The sequence below is a fragment of the Phacochoerus africanus genome, chromosome X (genome assembly GCF_016906955.1).
Source record: "Phacochoerus africanus isolate WHEZ1 chromosome X, ROS_Pafr_v1, whole genome shotgun sequence".
NCBI classification, from domain to species: Eukaryota; Metazoa; Chordata; class Mammalia; order Artiodactyla; family Suidae; genus Phacochoerus; species Phacochoerus africanus.
Window position 1 is genome coordinate 105,635,554 of NC_062560.1, and position 22,236 is coordinate 105,657,789.

At 39.6% G+C, this 22,236-nt stretch overlaps 1 protein-coding gene across 8 annotated transcripts in view; it reads left to right on the forward strand.

Moving 5' to 3' along the window:
- STAG2 (stromal antigen 2) overlaps nt 1-22,236 on the forward strand; it is a 138,897-nt gene that overhangs the window by 13,201 nt on the left and 103,460 nt on the right. The window lies entirely within an intron of this gene.

Below are 22,236 nucleotides of genomic sequence, written 5' to 3' on the forward strand. Positions count from 1 at the left end.
CAGGGATCAGATCTGAGCTGCAGTTGCCATCTAGGCCACTGCTGCAGCGATGCCTGGCTGGGGATTGAACCTGCATCCCAGTGCTCCCAAGATGTCACCGATTCCGGTGCACCATAGCAGGAACTCCAATGATAAACTTTTAAGTTTCTATCCATAGGATACCATTTACATGATCTACTACATGGCAAGGCTCCCTAACATTTAATTTTTTATTTCTTAAAACAAATGTGTGAGGTAGTTGGTAGTATATTTATTTACTGAGGTTCAAAATGGTAAAGTGACTTGCCCAAGTTCACTCAGCTAGAGAGTAGCAGAGCCTACTTTTGAATCCAGTTCTGCCTAATTCTGGAACACTTCTTTACCTTCTTTACGTGGTAATACACTGCCTCCCAGTGGGATGATTTATAGACTTGTGCTGTGATAACTTTTTTGCGGGGGAAAGAGTAAGAGTGGGCAAGAATCCTAAATTGATGAGACTGAGAAGTTAAACTTCTCAAAGTAGTCAGAAAACTTTTGGAAATAGGTAGGAGAAAGGCTTATTTTCTGCCAAGAGCTGATAGAGAATAAATTATTGTCGATCTCAAGTTACATGTGGTATTTTTCGTATTTTATAATAAGCATCAAGTAACACCTAGAAGAGGGTTGGGTGAGGGGAGGATGAAGTTTGTTAATATTGAATTTGTTTTAATCCTTATTAAAGTAACATTTGAATTTATTTTTAAGGAATTGGACTTCTTATTAATTAAACTGTGAAACAAAATGTTATCCAAAGCATTGTTGGCGTATGTCTTCACTAATAGTGTTCCTACTAAAGGACAATAATACTTATAAGAACAGTCTGTTCAGGTAAATTGGTCTCAATCCAGGCAATATTATGATGCCACTTTTGTATTGTGTTTTTCATTTTTCTCCAGCATCCTTTTTCTGTTCTTTCCCATTTCCAGTAAATTTACAATTTCTAAAATTCTCCATGGAAAGTAGAAATATTTTGATGGTGATTTCCTTTTTTCACTTTTATGCTATTACTAATAACACTGTATAATTCTACATGCTAGGCACTGAAATAGAAGTGATTTCAAAAATAAACCCATTTTATCCTCCCAGCAACCCTGAGATAGATAGAGATGCACTGAAATAGAAGTGATTACAAAAATACACCCATTTGGAGTTCCCGTTGTGGACCAGTGGAAACGAATCTGACTAGGAACCATGAGATTTTGGGTTCGATCCCTGCCCTCACTCAGTGGGTTAAGGATCTGGTGTTGCCATGAGCTGTCGTGTAGATCGCAGAAGTGGCTTGGATCTGGTGTTGCTGTGGCTGTGGTGTAGGCTGGCAGCTGTAGCTCCAATTAGACCCTGAGCCTGGGAACCTCCACATGCTGCGGGTGTGGCCCTAAAAAAGACAAAAGACAAAACAAAACTCATTTTATCCTCCCAGCAACTCTGTGAGATAGGGATAGTATTTCCTGTTCACAGCTGAGAAAACAGGTGCAAAACAGAAAGGTAAAATTGCCAAAGAAAAGTGGTGGAGACTTGATGTGAACCCAGGCAATCTGATTATATAGTCCCACGTTCTTAGCACTACATTACCATACTGTTAATTGTTGACATTAACGTGAATGGTTTCCTCATCCTGGCAGTGCATTTAAGTCCTTTTTTTTTTCTTTTATTCTTTTTTTCCTTTTTATGGCTGCACCTTTGGCAGATGAAGTCTAATAAGGGCTTCAGCTGCTGGCCTACGCCACAGGTACAGCAATACCGGATCCAAGCTGCTTCTGTAACCTACGCCGCAGCTTGTGGCAGCACTGGATCCTTAACCCACTGAGCGAGGCCAGGGATCATACCCGCATCCAAATGGACACTGTCAGTTCTTAACCCGCTGAGCCACACTGGGAAGTTCTTAAGTCCTTTCTGTAATTGCGGACTATGGTGGTTCATACTAGTAGGAATTTTAGAGGTTAGCAGAGGATTGGGCAAATTTCTGATCCTTAGATTTCCTAGCTATAAAATGGGTATAATCCTGTCTGCTTTATATGCTGTTCGGGGGAATTAGAAAACATTTTTTCTGAGTGTTTTATGTGTTCCAGACAATATGTTGAGGGTTCTGCTGGCATGATAGGCCTCCAGATAATTAATATTCTCACTTATTAATTTCAGTGTGTCAGATACTTGATGTAATATATACTACATTTACATCTTACATAGTATAGGGGCTATTCTACCCATTTTACAGAAAACTGAGACCTAAAGAAATGTAGTAATTTGCCCAAATGTGTTCTCACTCATGGCCTTTGTATTTCTTTTGTATTTCCTGGTTCCTCTGTCTGGTGTGGTTCCTTATTTCTTCAAGACATTTTGCTCAAGTAATTTAATTAGCCTTTTAGTGAAGTATTCCTAGGCTGTGTCATGTAAAATATTCTTTGCCTCCAGCACTCCCTTTTCTCCTTACTCTGCTTTATTCCTTGAATGACTCCTTTTTTTTTTTTTTTTTGTCTTTTCTAGAGCTGCACCCGTGGCATATGGAAGTTCCCAGGCTAGGGGTCGAATCAGAGCTTCAGCTGCCAGCCTACACCACAGCCACAGCAATGGGGGTCCGAGTTGAGTCTGTGACCTATGCAACAGCTCATGGCAATGCCGGATCCTTAACCCACTGAGTGAGGCCAGGGATCGAACCTAAATCCTCATGGATGCTACTCGGGTTTGTTACTGCTGAGCCACATGGAACTCCCAGTCTTTTTTTTTTTTTTTTTTTTTGCCTCGCCTGTGATAGGCAGAAGTTCCTGGGCCAGGGATTGAACCTGAGCCACAGCAGTGACAACCCTGAATCCTTAATTGCTAGGCCAACAGGAAACTCCTAAACTGATTTAATCTTAATAGGCCAAGATGGGCATTTCCTGGAACAGAGAAGTGCTGAGGATTGTGCTAGGGCTTGTTTTGTGATAAGAGTGGGGAGGTAGTTCTCTCACGTTGTAGTTTTTAGAAGCCTATTCTCATGAATTACCTTGAATTCCAGGAGGAGTATGTGCCCTCGGGTCAGCTTTTAGGCTCTGTGAAGCCTTTTTATCTCTTTGTAGAGGTCAGCTTTCCAGCTTCTTACTATCTTAACTTTCAATCCCTCATTCTGCTTAAAGATTTGTTCATTGGCCATTTATCTTATATTTGCAACGAGTACAGTGCGGAGCTAGTTTTCCTCATATAGGAGGATTCCTAAATTTGCCATAATTTAGTGGAAAATAATATATACAGCATATGTGTACATACACACATGTATATATTAAACTGCCATGTATTGGAACTTTAAATCATTATTTTAATTAATTTTTTTTCGCTTTTTAGGGCTGCACCTGGGGCAAATGCAGGTTCCCAGGCTAGGGGTTGGATCGGAGCTGCAGGTGCCAGCCTATGCCACAGCAACGCAGGATCCAAGCTGCGTCTGAGACCTATACCACAATGGCAGATCCTTAACCCAGGCCAGGATCAGACCCCCATCCTCATAGTTACCAGTTTGGTTTGTTACTGCTGAGCCACAACAGGAACTCCTGTTATAGTTAATTTTTTTTTTTTTGTCTTTTTGCCTTTTCTAGGGCCACTCCCTCGGCATATGGAGGTTCCCAGGCTAGGGCACGAATCGGAGCTACAGCTGCCAACCTATGCCAAAGCTACAGCAACACGGGATCCGAGCTGCATCTGCAACTTACACCATGGCTCACGGCAACACTGGATCCTTAACCCACTGAGCGAGGCCCGGGATTGAACCTGCAACCTCATGGTTCCCAGTCGGATTTGTTAACCACTGAGCCACGACGGGAACTCCTATAGTTAATATTTTTGATGGCACATAAAATCATTCTTTTTGGATGTCCTGGAATTCGTATCTCTCTCTGTTTCTCATAAAATTTCTTGCAATAATTTATGTAGTTGAAAAACAGTGATAATATTGTACTGTGCTCTTGCATTTAAATGGTAGCTGAGGGAGTTCCTGTTGTGGCTCAGTGGTAACCAGTCCGGCTAGTATCCATGAGGATGCGGGTTTGATATCTGGCCTCCCTCAGTGGGTTAAGTATCCAGCTTTGCTGTGAGCTGTGGTGTAGGTTGCAGATGTGGCTCGTATCTGTGGCTGTGGCCTAGGCCAGCACCTGCAGCTCCGATCCAACCCCTGGCCTGGGAACCTACATTTGCCCCAGGTGCAGCCCTAAAAAGCAAAAAAAAGGTAGCTGACTTTCAAAGGAAAGACAAAATTGTATTTTTAGGTGCTTCATTCTTAAGCTGATATTAATGCAAATGGGGTTCGGCAGATATAAGTATAGGAGCTAGACCTTAGGGATCCCTATGCGTAGTGTCTATTCCTCTTTAGAGAGGAGAAGTTATAAAGAGGAGCAGAGGGCCAGGAGTGAAAACCTTATTAATTGGACAGAAGGAAGAAATAGGACCTTTGATAGAAAGGTTAGGGATATAGGACAAAATCTAGGAAATGTAGCATATAATTCATAAGCATCTCAAATTTGAAAAGAATCCAGATGGCATGTTTTCCCACCTGGGAGATGCTGCTAAATGGTATACAGTGTAAAAATTGTTGTTTCAGAGTTCCCACTATGGCGCAGTGGGATCAGTAGGATTGGCAGTTTCTTGGGAGCCCTGCCAGAACAGGTTCGATCCCTGCCCTGGCACAGTGGATTGAGGATCCAGCATTGCTTCAGTTGTGGCTTAGGTAGAGACTGTGGCTCTGATCTGATCCCTGGCCTGGGAACTCCATGTGCTGTGGGTTGGCCAAAAAAGAAAAAATAAAAAGAAAACTCTTGTTTCAATTATGTCAAGTTGAAATTATCTTTAAAGCTGATATTCAATCAATGATTATCCTTATGTAGATTGTGACATCTTTTGGTGAGTTAGGTTCTTCCACACCCAGCTAACCAAAAGATGTCAGGAGTGCCAAGTTACCAGACTAAGCTGGCAAGTGGTCTGGCAGAAGGAAGGTCATATCTGACTTATCTGCATTCTAAAGAGTCAACTAAAATTTTATTGGTGTTATTTTTTAGGGAGCACTTATATTAGTGTGGATAATCTAAGAATTGATTGTACTTAAATATGTGAGTGGTATTATATTGCAATTTGATGTCCTCTTCAAAATAGCTATGAAAATTATGACTGGATTTGCTGGAATTTTGAAAAGGAAAACTTTTTTTTCTTTTTTTCCTCTGTACTTTTATATGAAATAAGGGTGTAGGTAACTCCTTCAGTTTTCAAGTTTTGTGGAAAAACTATCTTGGGTAGAGGTAATGTCAGACGTGATTATCTTATACAGTTTTCTTACTTTTCTGCTTCTTGGGATGATATTTCACCTATTAAACAACTATCCTTTGCCCTCAAACAGTTCCTGGTAACCAGTGTTTTTTGTGTTCTTAGGTATGTGACTAGGAACCTCATGTAGGAGGAGGCATAGATATTTGTCCTTTTGTGGCTGGCTTATTTCACTTAGTGTAATGTTTTCAAGGTTCATCCATGTTGTAACATGTCAGAATTTCCTTCCCTTTTAAGGCTGAATAATACCCTATTTTTGTATATACACATTTGTTCTTTGATCCATGATGGACACTTGGGTTGCTTCCACCTTTTGGCTGTTTAGAATAATGCTGTCATGAACATGGTGTACACATATCTGTTTGAATCTCTACTTTAAGTTCTTTTGTGTACATACCCAGAAGTAGAATTGTCCCACAAGTGTTAGAGTGTCTAGTATGTTGCAGGCACTGTGCTAAGCACTGGGGATATCAGTAACAAGACAGGCCTGCCCTCAGTCTAGTAGGAAAAAAAGATATATTAAACAAGCAGTTACAAATTAAGTATGGTAAATTTTACAAAAGGGCAAGTACAGAGCCCGTGTATATTTTATATGAATGTAGTAACATATATTGTTAAAGTAAAAAGAGAACAAAACATGAAATGCCTTTTCATAGTCTAATATCCCCTGTAGCACCTCACTCTCTCAACTACCACCACATGGAAATCTCTTTTTTCTCCCTGCATTTAAAAATTAAATGAATCTAGGATATATTTTTGAATATGATGTGATATTGTGATATTGTGATTTAAAAGTAGTATATGTTTGGTCTTTGTCTCCATTCTGGCACAGAGCTCCCCAAACCTTGGAATTTCTTAAGTGTTGAGAGAGATAGAGGTATCTTTTGTTATGCTAATTGGCAACTTTTGGAAAGCACCTTAGGGTAGGGGCTGGTTGGTTGGAGCCAACCGTGTGATTTGAGGGTTAGAACGCTCAGCCCTCACTCAGCCCTCAGGACTTCCTTTTGAGGAGTGGAGAGGGGCTGGATATAGAGTGTATCATCAATGGCCAATGATTTAATCAATTATAAAGCCACCATAAAAATCTAAAATGAAAGGGTTCACATAGCTGGTTTTGTGAACATTTGGAGATTGGGAGATCCTCCCTCACCATTTCCCCATACCTTGCCCTAGATCTCTTTCACCTGGCTGTTCCTGAGTTCTATCCTTTTATAATAAACTGGTGATCTACCAGTAAAATGTTTCTCTTGAGTTTTGTGAGCCACTATAGCAAATTAATCAAACTCGAGGTTTTTTTGGCCCCACTGCTGCATATGGAAGTTCTCAGGCCAGGGATTGAACCTGTGCTGTAGTTTCTACCTGTGTTGCAGCGGAGGCAAGTACCGATCCTTAACTGACTGCGGCACAAAGGAACTTCCCCAAGGAGGAGTTCTTAGTTTCAACTGAAAGAAAAGGCATAGCCTAAAAGTTGAGAGTAATGTTTTATTTGGCGAAATTTCTGAGAACTTAAATCCTGTTCGCTCTGAGGGAGTGCTTGGAAGTTAGCTGTAAGGGAAGAGCCAGGCTATATAGGAGTTTCTGCAACAAAAGTCTGGGAGTAGGAACATCAAAAGATTACTGTTAATTAAAAAAAACCAGACCTTTTAAGTTAATAAATTTAGTACTTGGAAGATGCAAGAGTTGACTCATTGAGATCATTCCTTTTGATAGGCTATCTAGGGTCAGGCTAGGTAGCTGCACTGCAGCCCTTTGCCTCCATCCTGAGTTCCCTCAGGGGCTTACCATGGGGGCTTCTCTAGTGGTGGATGGCTTGATGGCTGCAGCATCCTTTGTTTGCTGATATGGCAGGCAACTTTTTTTTTTTTTTGCTTCTCCCTTGGCATGTGGAAGTTTTCCCTGGCCAGGGATCGAACCTGTGCTGCATTTGTGACCTGCAGCGCAGCTTGTGGCAACATTGTGCCACATGAGAACTTTCTGGCAGGCAACATTTTTCATTCACAATTATGAACCTTTGATTTATATAGCCAGTAAAAAGTACAGGTAACAACCTGGAACTGCCCTCTGAAGTGTGGTTGGGCAGGGGCAGTCTTGTGGAAACCTGTGATGCTGTCTCCGGGTGGATAATTAGTGTCAGAATTGAGTTGAATTGTAGAACACTCAGCTTGTGTCTGGAGAATTACTTGGTGGTGTATGAGAAATCCCCCCCACCCCCAACACAGTGTTGGAATTGGGTATTGAAGCCAATTTAGCTATACACATTTTTGTGTATGTGTGCCATACCATGAGCTACCTAATTATTTTCCTTGCTGTACATGTCTCTTTCCTCTTCTATTTTAGATGGCACAGCTTCTATGAGGAACTTAGTTTTTTTCTGCCTATGTAGTTATAACTAGTCCAGCAGTGGGATCATGCTGTCAGTCGGTATGAGCTTTATGAAGCTTCTCATAACTGAAGGTGTATTATTTTCCCGTTGTTCTGTACACCTTACAGTTCCACCATTGCTGTCATATATGGTAATCATATTATCCCCGTTTTGGAGATGTTATTTTAAGCAGTATTGCCAGTGGTATTGCAGGTTCTTTTGTTTTTTTGATTGCTAGCTAGAACGAACATTACTCTTTTTTTTTTTTTTTTTCATTTCTCCTTATTTTTGAGCAAGGTATTTTGAATGTGACAAACAGCACTTAAGCTTAACTTGAGGGCCTTTTAATTATGAGTATACAGTAGTTTCTGGTTAATTACTGGTAGGGATGGTTTTTAGTATTAAGTAGATGTATGTATTTTAAATTGGATTTGTGTATTGTAATGTCTTTTCACCTTATTTGTAGTGTTAGTTCATTTCAATTTACAAACACAGTTGCTTAGGAAGCCTTCAATAATCTATCCATCCACTTGTCTAGCCCAGTAGTGTTAAGTTGGATTCAGCGGACAGTTTTGCAGATGAGCTGTGCTTAAGTGTTTTGTAAATAGAGTGTGAGAGAATCGGTAGGAAAAGCTCAGATTTTTTTTTTTTCTCACTGCAGTATAATCTTTTTAGCAATGAAGCCTACAGTGAAATTAAATTTTTATTAGTACTTCAGTCTGTTTCTTGATAGTAATGATCATTTTTAGTCATGAGCAGGATAGATAAAGTGAAATTGGCTGTTTGACATCATTCTTTCAAAGAAATAATTACATGATTGCATTTATGGTTATGCTTTGTAGTAGTCTACAGACTATATCCAGGTAGGAAGCTCATAGACTTCCCCTGTTGAGAATTTGTCAGTGCCAAGGCATTGTGAAATCAATGATAAAAGATACCCTTTAGATATCTGAGAATTTTCTGGACTGTCTAACTTTAGAGTGATTAAAGATACATTAGCAGCTTTGTAGTGAAAAGAATTTTCAGGTCTGGGGAGAGAAGTTCAGGGCAAGAGGAAATATAGAATAGTTAATTTTCAAGTGGTTTTTGGATTAGGACTTAGGAACATAAAACCTATTATTAGTTAAAATGATCATGCATTTTACATTATGTTTAAATATAGTGAATGGATTCCTGCTCCCCTCAACATAGTCACCTTGTTTTATTTTCATGGTAGCTTTTACCACTGCTTAGTGTTTTCTTATTTCTTTGTGGTCTCTTCCCCCTACTGGAATTGAAGCATCATGGCAGCAGGGACTTGACTTTTTAATGCTATAACTTTGGTGTCTCCAACAGAGTACTGAGTACAGGTCCTCAAGAAATACTTGTTGAATGAATGAGTTATTTAATAATTTATCTGGATACTGACTGAAATGTTTAGAAATAAATTCAGTCTTAGTCGTGAATGTAACTGAACTTTCATTTTTTGGCTGTCCCGCAGCATATGGAGTTCCTGGGCCAGGGATCAGATCCAAGCCACAGTTGCATCCTACGCTGCAGCTGTGGCTGTGCAGGATCCTTAACCCACTGTGGCCAGCTCGGGATCAAACTTGTATCCCTGCGCTCCATAGATACCACGGATCTGGTTATACCACAGCAGAAACTCCATAACTGAACTTTTGAGCTTAAGAAATGGCTCAGAGGGGTTTTTTAAAATTTTTTAAAATTTATTTTTAGGGCTGCACCTGTGACATATGTAAGTTGCCAGGCTAGGGGTTGAATCGGAGCTGCAGCCGCTGGCCTATGCCACAGCCACAGCCATGCCCATATCCGAGCCTCGTCTATGACCTACACCACAGCTCATGGCAACAGTGGATCCTTAACCCACTGAGTGAGGCCAGGGATTGAACCCGCATCCCCATGGATACTAGTCTGGTTTGTTTCTGCTGAGCCTCGACGGAAACTCCCAAATTTTTTGTTTTTTTAATTTTTAAAATCAGTTTGAGAAGTGGGAAAAAGATTTGAGGGGCTTTCAGTGACATTGTACAATACAAGGAATCAGATGTAAGGCTAAGAAGACATCAGTCTCCAGAGTACATTAAGTAAATCTTTTGCTGTGTGTTAACTTTGAGCTCATTATCTGAGCTATGAGTATTAGCATATTTTCTTATCAATTTTATCTTTACAAGTTAAGGCAAGCTTTTTTTTTTGTCTTTTTAGGGCCACATGGCACATTGAAGTTCCCAGGCTAGGGGTTGAATCAGAGCTGTAGCTGCCTGCTTACACCGCAGCCACATCAACTCCAGATCTGAGCCATGTTTGTAACCTACACCACAGCCACATCAACTCCAGATCTGAGCAATGTCTATAACCTACACCACAGCTGATGGCTACGCCGGATCCTTAACCCACTGAACAAGACCAGGGAATGAACCCTTGTCCTCATGGATACTAGTTGGGTTCGTTAACCACTGAGTCAAGATGGGAACTCCAAAACCATGATGGAACCTCCAAAACAAGCTTAATTTACTCTTAAGCATCTGATTTGGTGTATTTCCAAACTTAGGTTTCTTTTACAAGTTGCAGAAGTTAAGAAGTCTGAAGTATGTGAGAAAGGGGAGTGAGAAACTGTGTTGCCTTTTTGCTACCATCTTGTAGGAGGATTGGGGGAAGGGAGATATGCTTGCTTGTGTTCTATGTTGAACCCATTACCTAATATCAAATTCTGAGTGTACTACTCATTATATGTGTTAGTCAAATGTAATACTACTGATGATTCCATCATAAGTTTTAATGCAGTATAGAGTTTATGTAGCACTTTCATTCGGTTCTCCTAATAATCTTTTAGGGAGGAAGGCCTCGTGGTATTCTTGCTATTTTACAAATGAGGAATTAGGCTTTCATAGGAGCCAAACAACATGGCCCAAGGTCACAAAACTAGAATAGTAAAATAAACACTAGAATGTAGGTCTTGTGTTTCTGGTTCTATGTCCTTTAGAACCATAGAATTTTAGATCAGGAAGAAGCCTTAAAGACTAAACCATGTATAAAAAATGTTTTAACATTACAAACCTGATGTGCCAGGATTCCAACCCAGGTCTCCTCCTCAGACTAGACTAGTATCATTTCTAATCTTCCCCATCTTTGATTTTGGAGATGTGTATGCTACTGGATGAATTGGCTGGCTGATAACAAAGGTATTTGGGTTTCTTAATAGTTATCTGATTCATGCCTATACTTGTAATGGTGAATAGCTTCCAAAAACATTTAAATGTATTTTGAGGCAGCTTGAGATAGTGGAAAGAACATAAGCCTTAGAGCCAAGCGGATTTAAGTTGGAATCTTATGACTTCTCATTAATTCTGTGACTTTGTGGAAATTATCTAAGTCTTTGCTTTCTTATCTTTAAAATGGACAGAATATCACCTACCTCAAAATAACCAAAGATAGTTAAGTTTCTAGCACATGAAGTGTGCTCAGTAGTGTTAACACTGTTTAACATTCATACAAATTGTTATGAACAGCTATTATGATCTTATTATTACTGTTTTTTGTCTTTTGTCTTTTTAAGGCTGCACCCGAGGCATATGGAGGTTCCAAGGCTAGGGCTGTTCCCATGCCAGAGCCACAGCAGTGAGGGATCCAAGCCGAGTCTGGGACCTACACCACAGCTTATGGCAACTCCAGATCCTTAACCCACTGAGCGAGGCCAGGGATTGAACCCGAGTCCTCATGGATACTAGTAGTCGAGTTTGTTAACCACTGAGCCATGACTCTCCACTATTATGATTTTATGTTTTTTTTTTTCTTTTTCTTTTGTCTTTTCTGTGGCCACACCTGCGGCATATGGAGGTTCCCAGGCTAGGGGTTGGATCAGAGCTGTAGCTGCCAGCCTATGCCAACGTGGGATCCTAGCTGCGTCTGCAGCCCACACCACAGCTCATGGCAACTTGGGATCCTTAACCCACTGAGCAAGGCCAGGGATCAAACCCACAACCTCATGGTTCCTAGTTGGATTCGTTAACCACTGAGCCACGATGGGAACTCCCACTATTATGATTTTAGATGTTAATGGTTTAATATTCTGAATACTACTTGTTGATGCTTATTGAGTGCCAGGCACTAAGCTAGGTGCTTGCTAAATCTCATTTTATTGTATTTTAATTTTTTTCCTTTTTAGGGCCACATCCTCAGCATATGGAGGTTCCCAGGCTAGGGGTTGAGTCAGAGCTGTAGTTGCCAGCCTCTGCCACAGCCACAGCCATGCAGGATCTGAGCCACATCTGTGACCATTCCCACAGCTCACGACAATGCTCTATCCTCAACCCACTGAGAGAGGCCGGGGAATTGAACCCATGTCCTCACGGATACTAGTCGGGTTCGTTAACAAGCTGAGCCACAGTGGGAACGCCCCTAAATCTCTCATTTTAAATCCTTAGGCAGTAACTACACAAAAGCTAGGTGCAAATCTCCTCACTTTACAAATAGCTAAAAATTGTAGGCATGTACCTTGTCTCTAATCAAGGGCCCTAAAATAAATGTTGATATACATGGATCTAATAATGATAAAATAGGGAATAATTCAACATACAATAGATACACAGGAAGCAGTGTTAGTTATTGTAATGAAATACTGGGGTCAGTCTTAGTGTCCAACAATAAGTAGGTTATATAGTATATTATGTGGTGGGATTTCATGAAACTATTAGTGCTGTTTATTATGAATATTATAGAAATGGTAGAAATGCATATAGAAATGAAAATTATGCACAATTACATCCATTTTGTAGTTATAGTTTTGAAAATTTTATACCTAGACCTTCATGCACACACATATGGACAAAGCCTGGGAAGAAAGATGAGTATTAGTGATTTATCAGGGTAATGGATGCTATATGGTTATTCTGAGTGTTTTAAAGGTAATTTCCTGTGTGATTTCGTGGAAATTAGGGTTATATGCTTCCTCTATAGTGTGCACTTAAGGATATTGCTCTTAAAACATTCAGGGGGTTTGACCTGGTCTGGTATAATGTTTTTTATACTTTGGGGACACCTTAAGTAATCTCAGTTATTGGCTTTTTATTTTTTTAGTAAACTCTCAGAACACATTATGGTTCAACTTACTGCATTTTATCATGGAATTGTAGGTTGTTTTTGAACACGATAGCCATGACGAGTAGACCTCTATAACTACTTTTGTGTTTTAATGGATTTATTTGAGAATCTTTAAGTTCTTAGTGACATGAAAGAAGCATGCTTTAAGCCCCAGATGCATGTTGTGTTGTGGTATTATGAGGGAAACCACCCTTTGTAATCAGTGCCCATACCTTTTTGTGTAGCTTGTCTCGTCAATCAGCAAAGCAAATACTCTGCTGCTCTCTGCCTTCTGAATTACTTCATATATTTTATGGTTGATATATTTTATGGTATGAGTGTTCTTTTCTGTTTCATTGCTTCCATAAAAAAGACTGGTTTAGGTGTTATTTTGATTCCTTCTCTTTTTCCATTCATCTGTGAGTACTACAAGACACTGTGCACCATTGAATCCTGCATTTCTCATTTATATTCTGATTTTAAAAGAAGCTTGTTAGAAAGATTTTGCCTGGGTAAGTGGTTATGATGCTCTTGGTGGTTTGAAAACTTACCAGAATTCTGCTTTTTCAGTTGTTTCCAGTTGTGTTCTGGTTAAAGGTATTGTTAAATTGTTTCTCTGTATCTTTTGTATATATCTTTGTGTCTGTCTCTCTCATTTATTTTAAATGAATCTTCAGAAATATGTCTGCAAGTGATACCATTGAGAGTTCCTTGTACTGTAATTCTTTGGAATGCTTGCCTTTCTTAGATTGTTGTGTATTTTACAGAATCAGTATCTGGAAAACTTTCGGGTTTTGTAGCATGGTCCTTGCGTTCTGTAGCATGATCCTTTCGTCTTCAAGGGATTTTTTTTTTAAATGTTTAGTTCATTGCAAACTACCTCAAAAGAAGGAAGAACTTTATTTTTCCTTATATATGATCCCGGGAGTTTCCTTCCCTTTGTGGCTCAGCAGTTAAAGATCCCATCTAGGATCCATGAGGATGCAGGTTCCATCCCTGGCTTCACTCGGTGGGTTAAGGATCCAGAGTTGCCGTGAGCTGTGGTGTAGGTCGTGGATGCGGCTAGGATCCTGCGTGGCTGTGGCTGTGGCTGTGGCATAGACCAGCAGCTACAGTTCTGATTCAATCCCCTGGTCCCTAGCCTGGGAACTTCCATATGCCGTGGGTGCGGCCCTAAAATGCAAAAAGAAAAATATCCCTACCAATGGTAAAAAATCCAGCACGAAAGGGGTATAAAATGAAAAATTCCAGTCCCTCCATTCTCAGTTTTCAGAGGTAACACCACTGCTGATTATTTTCTTCTAGAAATTTTCTAAAAATCAACAAATTGGACCATCCTTATCTATTGGTCTGTAACTTGTTCTTTTCACTTGATACTATTTTGTATTATTGATACTGTACATTTTATACTATCAGCACATTATTTAGAAGTGTGTACTTTGTATTTATGAATCTAATTATCCCCGTGCCTTTTAAAAATAAAGAATTTTTCTGGACATAGGGCATACATATAATTTAGTGTTTTTTCCTTAATGGCTGCACCCTATTGAATCAGAGCCATAGCTGCAAACTGCTCCACAGCTGTGCCAATGTCAGATCTTTAACTCACTGTGCCAGGTTGGGGATTAAACTTGTGCAGCCAGAGAGACAACACCAGATCCTTAACCCTCTGTGCTACAGTGGGAACTCCTAATTTAGTGTTTTTTTTTTTTTTTTTTTTAAACAGAAAAAGTGGTACTGTAGTTATTTCTCTATGGTAAGTTAGCCCAGACATATTTTTGTTGTTGTGGGAAGTTTATGGGGATGTAATTGAGGGCATATTTGATGTCAAAAGAATAAACTTTACTATACAGTTGTCCCTTGGTATCCAAGGGGAGTTGGTTTCAGGACCCACTGTGGATACCAAAACCTGAGTATGTTTAAATACAATGGTCAGCCCTCTGTATCTGTGCTTTTGCTTCCACAGATTCATCCAACTGCAGATCATGTAATACTGAAGTATTTATTGAAAAAATATGCATATAAGTGTAGTTCAAACCTGTGTTGTTAAACGGTCAACCGTGTATGTATTATGATGGTATCTTTTGAGAGTGAACTGTATATACAAAATGCAGTTTATGTCCTTTTCAAAGAGTCAACAGTCAATATAAAAGGTAATTAGGAAAATACAGAATCATTATTGCAATGATGGAAGCTTGCGTATAGGAACAGAAGGAGGTAGTGATTATTTGGGAGACTTCCGTGAGTGTGCCTTACAGAGGGGAGAGTCATGATTGAGGTTCAGAAGGAGTTGACTTGGGCATTCCAAACCAGTCCCCGCCCTCCCCATACACTGCAGTAATATCCAACTGCTTTTAGTTCCCTTAATATACCACAATGTTTGATGTCTACATGTTTCTTTGCCTGGGCTGTTTACAATGCCTAGAATGCTCTTGCACCCACTTGCCAGCATAACTGTGTATATCATTCTAGATTTAGATTGGGGTCACCTGGAAATCATTTCTGATCTCCCCTTTCCCGGTTAAGAGCCACTTCTCTGTGCCCTGGGGCTTCCTGTGTATATATATGCCAGCATACTTTCAATGTACTCAATTATAATTGTGTGGCGCCTTCACTGTATTGTAAGCTCCTGGTGGGGAGCAACTATATTCTCTTCATTCCCCCCAACGTTTTATTATGAAAAATTTCCAATATACATAATTGTATAGTGACCATCAATATACCTGTCACCTACATTCTACCTTTATTGTTATATTTGCTTTGTAAAATATCCATCTAACCATCTCTCCCTTCTATCCATTGATCATCCTTTTTTTTTTTTTAAGGCCGCACTCAGGGCATATGGAGGTCCCCAGGCTAGGGGTCTAATCAGAGCTATCGTCGCCACAGCCACAGCAATGCCAGATCCAAGCCACGTCTGCGACCTACACCACAGCTCATGGCAACGCCAGATCCTTAACCCACTGAGCGAGGCCAGGGATCGAACCCACAACCTTATGGTTCCTAGTCAGATTTGTTCCCGCTGCGCCGCAACGGGAACTGCATCATTTTTTTTTCCCTTTTCCTTTTTTTTTTTTTGATGGATTTCAAAATAAGTTACATATATTTGTATGTTTCACCCCATCGACTTCAGCACTAAGGTCATTAAGTGGAGTTAATGTTTTATTCATTTTTATCCTTTTATTTATATTTTGAAAATTGTGCCTGTTAGTTTTATCATCAGGGCCATCACAGTGCTAGTACAGAGGTGCTTAGTAGTATTTGAATTGAAATCCTTAATTTTGTGCATTTGAATGTGAGTGCATTGCACCTGAAAGGAGAAATTAGTTAGGGGCTAGAGATAATTTATTAGAATAAGGATAATTATTATGATTATTAGAATTTATTGTTTAAAGCCTGAAATAAATGCTAGGTAAACAGAAAGGGGCATCCAGGCAATGGATTTAGGGATAAAGTTGGGATGACAGCTAGGCAGGGAATCCAGGAGCTAACCTTGGAAGATAGGATTTTAATTGGGCATTAAAAAGTGATTCTGGGTTGCGTAGAAGGGGGCGGTTATAGTTGTAGGGGGGAGAAGCAGAGATTGGAATGAGCACCTTTCCTGGAGTACTGAGACAAACATTGTAATTGCAGCCATAGGTTCTGTTTTATATTTTTAAAAATGTTGGTTTGTGGTCTTTGGAGGATCTGGTCAGGGTTGTGAAGGGGCTTAGTGTTAAAATATAACAAGTGTCCAAAGAGGCTATTTTGCATTTTTTTAAAACTCATAGTTTAAAAAATGTGCTTTCTTTATCTAATACTTTTTTACAATTGAGTAAACAATTGTCTTGGGTTTTTCAGAATTTCTAGAAAGTGGCAGCTCTTATTCTTTCTGTAGAAGTTAGAAGTTTTAAAGTTTTAAAGAAGATCCTAGTGGCAAGTTGAAGTCTATGCGGAATAAACTTCATGAAGATTTTCAATCCTGGTTGGCTTAAACTTGGGTGGTATCTTTTAGGAAAGATGCATTTCTTTCTTGTGGAAAGAAGAGTTGTGTGACCACTGGTACTGGTGACTTGGACTCTAAGAAGTTTCTTAAGGACATTCTGGGAGAAATACATCATTGAGTTGTGGGTTTCTGACATTTGAGTGAATAAGGTTCAGATGATTAAGTGGCCCAAAGGCAGGAAGGGGGAAGTGTGTTTGTTTCTATTCTCTAGCTACTCATGCCTTCTTGTCTCTAAAACTGGGTCATCCTGTATATCAGAAATTGCTGACTCCATGACTTAAAGCAGCTTTTCTTAAAGTGGGATATGAACCCACCTACATAGGGGATTTGTGAATAATAAAAGATAACCTGAGACTTCTATACAGATCTACTGAATGAGTCCCTATTTGTGAGTTCTGTGACCCTGCATTTAAGCAAGTATTTATATGATTCATATGTACACTGGAATTTAAGAGAAACACTCTTTTATAGATAGAATTTTCCATTATTTTTTACATGATCAAGAATTTTCCATTATTTTTTACATGATCACCTATATGTATGATGGTGGAGCTACTGTTCCCCTTCAGGGATATAAAATTACAGGCAGCAAATGCTTATTTACATTAAAAGATTGATGGTAAAGTGCATCTGTTGGGGATTTTCTTCTCAAGATTTTGTGAGAGATCATTTTGTGTACATAAGTATAAGGAAAAAATACTGTTTTCATTGCATGTATTGAATAAGGTGTATAAGATATTTCTGGGGTTTCTATGTGATAGTTTCAGACATTTATGTAAATACACTAGAGGTAAACTAGCACCTCTCATATTTGAAATTGACTGATTCACAAGACTTTAAGAACATAATCTCATTTATGCTCTGAAGGGCTGATATGTGGATTATATTAACAAAAGACACCCATCTATTTGTGAAGCAAATATGCGGAAGGCAGGTTCAAACCTAGAGTTTAACTCATTAGCTGTTTGACCTTGGGCAAGAATCTTTTAGAAAATAACCTTTTAGAAAATAATCTTAAGAGTATTTGGGTGAAGTTGATGATATGTTATGGAAACCATTTTATTATTTGCATAAGACTTCTGGTTTTAGCACAATGGCATGAGGGCATTTTTCTTGTGTATAATACAGAAATAACAATAGAAAAAAGCTCTCTGTAAACTGAATTCCTTTTTTTAAAAGCATACTTGGAGATAGGTAAAATATGCAAATAACAAAAAATGTGTGTGGGGAGTGGGTAGTACATCAAAGAGGCCTGGAGAGTTAGGGAGCTAGTTAGCCCAGGGGTTGGTGATCTGAGAAATCTTAAGTGCAAAAGATAATAGCATCCTTTGTATGTGGCAATGGGAGTAGATAAGGAGGTGATCAGGCTAGACAGATAAAGCCCTCATGGACAAGGTCAGGCTAGGAGAGATGGTAGGTTTTTATGTAATAACTGTTGCGCAAAGATGCCATTATAGCAGGAAGTGATCTGTCTGTCTCCTTGGAAGCAGTGGAGAGAATGTTTTGCTTTTTGAAGTCAGCAAGAAAGAGATCATCAGCCTTTTAGGAATATGGGCAAATGACACCAGAAGAGAGTTTATAGAAAAGTTAATAAGAATGGCTCTTAAACATAAGGAAATTGAATTAAAACTATAAGTATCGTTTTTAGCCAGATCTGTATGCTTCCTGATTTTCATTAGCAAGATTTCAGCTAATCACAAATACTGAGTATCCAAATCTTCTGGATTACGAGTCTTGAATAACCAGGGATTTATCAAAAATCTATGTTTGGTTTCTAAAATGAAATTTTTTATAGGCAGATTCACCTGTATCCTGAAACACCATTTTTCATTTTAGCAGATTGGCAAAAAAAATTTTTTTTTTTTTTTTTTTGCTTTTAGGACCACACGCGGCATATGGAGGTTCCTAGGCTAGGGGTCGAATCGGAGTTACAGCTACCGGCCTACGCCACAGGTGCAGCAATGCAGGATCCAAGCCGCATCTGTGACCTACACCACAGCTCAGAGCAACACTGGATCTTTAACCCACTGAGCAAAGCCTGGGATCGAACCCACAACCTCATGGTTCCTAGTTGGATTTGTTTCTACTGCACCGTGATGGGAACTCCCAGATTGACAAAAATTTAAAAGTCTTGACAGCACTATTAGATATACAGAAACACACCCACCCACAGATAGGTTGGTTGCTGGTGGAAGTGCAAATTGGTATAACCTTGGAGTGTTCTCTCGTGGTGCAGCAGGTTAAGGATCTGGCATTGTCACTGTAGTGGCTTGGGCTGCTGGTGTGGTGCAGGTTAGATCTCTGGCCCAGGAACTTCTGCATGCTGGGGGTGTGACCAAATAAACAAACAAAAACCCCAAACACCCAAATTGGTATAACCTTTGCGTATGGAGGACGAATTTGTTAAAATTACAAATGCATGTGGCTTTTGGCCAAAATCTTCAATTATGTGCCAGTTGGTATGAGGGACAGCTTATGTGTTGTTAATTGACTAAAATGACCAGAACAACATGGAATTAAATATTGTTCATGTGGCTAAAACAGATAGTTTTGGTGTTCCAGTGTAGATGTTGAAGAAATTAATTGGAAGAAAGCATTTGGGTGGTGGGCGGTGGTGGGGGGATAGCAGTGATGGACACAGATTTAAAAATTTTTTGTTAAGATATCATTTACATAAAGTCCGAGTCACTCTTTTTAGTGTACAGTTCTGTGAATTTTGGCAAATGTATATAGTTGTGTAAACGTCATCACCCCAAGATATATTAGAGTTTCAATACCCCCCTGCTAAATCCCCTCCAATGCTCCTTGGTGTAGTCAGTCTTTCTCCCCAGTCTCAGCCCCTGGTAACCACTGATCCATTTTCCATCCGTAGGTTGTTTTTTTTTTTTTTTTTGGCTTTTCCAGACTGTTATATAAATAGAATCACACAATAAGTAGCCTACTGAGTTTGGCTGCTTTCACTTAGCAGAATGCATTTGAAATTCAGGCAGCTTGTGTATATCAGAAGTTTGGTCTTTTTTTACTACTCAGTAGTATTTTATTGTATGGCTGTAACATAATTTTTGCTTATCCATTCACCAGTTGAAAGCATTTGGATTGCTTTCCACCTCTTGGTGGTTACAAATAAAGACACCTAATTTTATAATTTAAGGTTTTTACATTTGAATCTAGCATTCATTTTGACTTAATTTTTGCATATGGTACAAGGTAATGATTAAGGACCTTTTTTAAACTTATTTTTTATTTTTTTATTTTTTTGCTTGCCCCCGTGGCATAGCAAGTTGCCCAGCCAGGGATTAGATCTGAGCTGAAGCTTCAGTCTACACCACAGCTGCAGCAATGCTAGATCTTTAACCCATTGTGCCTGGCCAGGGATAGAACCAGCACCTCCCCAGAGATAGGTCGGATCATTAACCCACTTGGCCAGGTTAGGAACTCCCTAAGGAATTTTTTTGACATACGAATATACATTTGAAAAGAAATCTTTATTCATTGAAGTGCCTTGGTACCTTTGTCAAAAACTAAATGAGCATATGTGTGTGGGTCTGTGTCAGGTCTCTATTTCATTGATCTGTCGTAATCACCATTCACAATGCCTTGATTACCGTAGCTTTATAATAAGCCTTGATGTAGTATATAGTGTGAGCCCTTCGAATTTGTTCTTTTTCAAAATTGTTTTGGCTGTTTTTTTTTTTTTTTCTTTTCTTTTCTTTTTTTTTCCTTGTCTTTTAGGGCTGCACTGGCGGCATTTTGAAGGTTCCCAGGCTAGGGCTCAGATGGGAGCTGTAGCCACCAGCCTATGCCAGAGCCAGAGCAATGTGGGATCTGAGCTGCATCTGCAGCCTACACCACAGCTCACGGCAACGCCAGATCCTTAACCCACTGAGCAAGGCCAGGGATCTAGCCTGAGTCCTCATGGATGCTAATCAGGTTCGTTAACCACTGAGCCATGACGGGAACTCCAACGCAGTTGGATTCTTAACCCACTGCAGCACAGTGGGGACTCCACAGTTCTTTCTTGCAAGTATCATACTGATCAAAACAATTTGTTGTTAACATTTATATTTAATGCCAGACCTAACAGATTGTCAGTTGTGTTGATGATATCTCTTTTGGTGAGAAAGTTGAATCTGCCACATAGACTCCTGAACAATTTCATGATCTACAAGGTAAGATCAGTATAAATTAGTAGTGAGGTATGTTCACTAGTAAATGTTAATGATTATATAGCCAGTTCAGCAATGGAGAAACTCTACTTGTTGCTCTGTAACTTTGGACAGAAAAAGAGATGAAATATATAGTTGAACACAGAGTTCATTGTTATTGCTAGCCAAAGCAGGTGGTACAGGACTAACCTGTGGAGTTGGGGGGCATAATGAAGTAAAACTTGTAAGTAAAACAACATGAGTGGCATATTTGGTAAACATTAGCAGAGTAATTTATAAGAAGCAGTTGGAGGAGAAAACTTTTTCTTTTTTTTAAAATTTTAGGGCCAAAGGTTTGGCTTATGGAAGTTCCTAGGCTAGGGGTTGAATAGGAGCTACAGCTGCCGGCCTCCGCTTACAGCCACAGCAATGCCAGATCGAAGCTGTGTCTGCGACCTATATACCAGAGCTCAAGGCAATGCTGGATCCCTGACCCACTGAGCGAGGTCAGGGATTGAACCTGCATCCTCACGGATACTAGTTGGGCTCATTTCTGCTGAGCCACAATGGGAACTCCCTTTTTCTTATTGGGAGTTTATTAATCAGGAAAACCAAGCATAATCACTGATGGTAGAGAGAGACTGCTTTTCATAATGAAAAGAGCATTTTGGGCAGTTTTATTAAAGTAATAATAATCATAAAGTAAGATGGGAGATACTTGCATATGAAGGATCTCATATATATAAAGAATATTTTTTTTGGCTGTAGCCTTGGATGTGGAAGTTCCTGGGCCAGGGATAAAACCCATGCCACAGTAGCAATCAGAGCTGCTTTAGTGATGCCGGATTCTTAACTGTCTGCACACAAGAAAACTCCAACCTCATATATATTATTCTCAAATTTTGCTGCATTATTTGGCTGAAACCTTTTTGTGAATAGATGAGTACAAGAATTTTCTAGTTGAGAAATCAGAAATTCTTTCCTAACTAATGACTTAGCAGATAAATCATTGGTACGAGAAACTGTCTTAAAAGCATAGTAACTGTGGAATTCCCATTGTGGCGTAGTGGTTAACGAATCTGACTAGGAACCATGAGGTTGAGGGTTCTATCCCTGGCCTCACTCAGTGGGTTGAGGATCCGGTGTTGCCATGAGCTGTGGTGTAGACTTGGATCCCGAGTTGCTTTGGCTCCGGCGTAGGCCGGTGGCTACAGCTCCGATTAGACCCCTAGCGTAGGAACCTCCATATGCCATGGGAGTGGCCCTAGAAAAGGCAAAAAGCCAAAAAAAAAAAAAAGCATAGTAACCATAAACCTCTCCAACTTAAGATAGTAGTTTCAAGTTCTCTGCTGCAGAAGTGTATTTGACACATA